The sequence below is a fragment of the Mya arenaria genome, chromosome 10, assembly GCF_026914265.1.
Source record: "Mya arenaria isolate MELC-2E11 chromosome 10, ASM2691426v1".
NCBI classification, from domain to species: Eukaryota; Metazoa; Mollusca; class Bivalvia; order Myida; family Myidae; genus Mya; species Mya arenaria.
Genome location: NC_069131.1, coordinates 17,544,829 through 17,547,490, shown reverse-complemented (window position 1 = coordinate 17,547,490; position 2,662 = coordinate 17,544,829).

Below are 2,662 nucleotides of genomic sequence, written 5' to 3'. Positions count from 1 at the left end.
TCGCAATTAAAACCTTTGTTATTGTTTTCAGTTATTTTTTTCAGTAGTACGCGCTTGAGTATTTGCACAACGCTAGGTACGCCGCTGGTAGTTTCATTCCTATGATGATTTAACTGTTCAGCATATTTCAATGAAAAGATGACGCTCCAAGCAGCCGACGTATTTAATTCAAAGAAATAAAAAAAATATGTGAATGGCAATTAAATTAATTGACATTTACATATTTTTTTTTTTTTTATTTCTTTGCATTGTATTTCCTTTAGCTTTTTACTGTGCCATTACACATTTTACAAATTAAAAGTACTTTAAATATTTGATACTACTTTCAACCAATTAAACAGAATATTCAAATATTTACAAAACACGCAAGGGAAAATGTGAGTGTAGTTGTACAATTATCCATTTATTAACACGATCTGTTAAGAAACAGATGTTGACATTGTTTCGGCACAAGTTTGTAGCTTATAACAGTTTATCTAATAAAATCAGCTTTGGTAATGCATTTTATACAAAGATTTACTATGTGAAATAATTTAGGCAGTATTTGTTATTAATTTTATGTTTAAGCTAATAAAATATTGAAATCTTAATCAGAGGCCGTATTCAATAAGCATCTTAGTAACAATTTTCAACTTAGTGAAAAAAGGCATTTTGTTCCTACTTTGAATTTTTAGTAAAAAAGTAAGTTGAAAATATGCACATGTATGTTTGAAATAAACGGCTTCATACGGCCGTATTCCACTATTGTGACGTCACGTCATAACAAGTATCGTTGCGCGATGTTAAAATGACGTCATAAACAAAACAGTGCGTCGTTGAAATGACATTTATAATGAAAACATGTGGCTTTTAAGTGATTTAACCAGTAATGTACATAGTAAAAGGGTTATTAGAACTGTGTTTTGATCCGGATTGTCGTATTCGACTCTCGTGTTTTTTTGCAGATTTTGATGTCACTCGGCTTGCGCATTGTGAACTCCGAATCTGCAAAAATCCACTCGAGTCGAATACAACCTCCCGTCGCAAATCGCACTACGAATAACTGTATTATATCCACGGTAAAATTTAATAACCCAGCAGATAGTGAATAACGCTTTTCAGATATAAAATTGCACATTTTGGAACGAAATGTGAATAATACAAGTTCATTGTAACATGAAAAAGCGTCCGTCACAAATTTCAGAAATATCGAAATTGTGATCGTGTGCTGTGAAAACTGATATCCCATTTTTATACCAAGTTTCAAGTTTATTGGCAATTGCGGCAAACATAAGCCTTTTTCCATGAACATACACATATACAAAAGATTAACAAGATCGGTGTGAATTATGTGAACTGTTAAACATTTCCCGTCCTACAAAACCTACGTTATTTGCAATTTAAACTATTCTAAAATATGTGACTGTTTAATGGCGAACGCTCACGAATTTCGTTTAACTTGTATACCACAACGACTTATTGTCCTCCATAGTGGTAGCATAAGCACATATATTATATAGAGCTTAATGGCTACGGCTATATGAGATAATAAGTATTAATAATTAAAACAAGGATGATTTTCATTTATCTTATTTTATACTGTTATTTACTAATAAGTTCTAAAATTAAATACAAAAAAGTTTAATCATAATGTAATGAAAATGCCTGGTTTTGACAGACGATACGCAACGCTCAAATCAGTCGAATGAAACCAGCTTTAATATGGTTGCGTTTCCTTGTAACTAAAGGTCACATACCACTAAATAAATCACCTAGTCAATAGACCAATTTGCATGCAAGATATTACTGATATATAGTGCTTCTCGACCCAATACGGGGAGAACGCTCTCCTTGTGAACTACGCATTAATCAACGTTAGAAAAAAAGTTTCTCTTAAGAAAATTAAATTGGTTGAACGTAACCACTGTGGATTCGGTAAAATGACCATATCCGACGTACGAGGAAAAACAATGCGATGAAAATGTAAACAATATAAAGTAGATCAAGCATGTTCAGCCTGTTTTTGAAATCACAAACCAATCAGCTTCAAAACTTATAAATATGGAAGGTAGCCAATGGTCTGAGATGGAAAAAATCTGTCAGTAGTCAGAAACATTGGGAACTTTATGACCTTAAGTGTAATATTTCGGACATAACTGCCTTAATCTCTCAATGAGAACAACCTCAAGCAAAAAATAACTCATTTATAACAAGAAGATTCATCTTCTTCGAAAAAGGGTCGTACATTTTAGTTGCGCTGCAAAAGAGCGCCCCCTCCAACGCCAAATCCTGATACCGCCCTTGCCCGATTAGTTAGCAACATGTGCTGTAACAGATTTAATCGAGCGGTATGTCATTATAAACTTAACAGCATGATACATTATGCACAGAGAAATACTTTCACTGGTATAGTCTTGATTAAAGGCACTTAAGAACAACACTTGAACATAATTAAAAACTATTTTTAAAGATTGTTTTACAGGCTTGCTAAATTCTTTGATTTAAATTTTCGCATGGTAATATTAAGACGAAATCATTTCTGGTAGATTTATGTATTTATAACAGGTATAACGAGGTTTGAAATTCTGTTGCTGTGGAAATGGTAAATTAAGCGATATCTTGTTCATATCTTGCCTAGCCACAAACCTTACAACTACGGAAGATAAGTATCCACTTAACCACT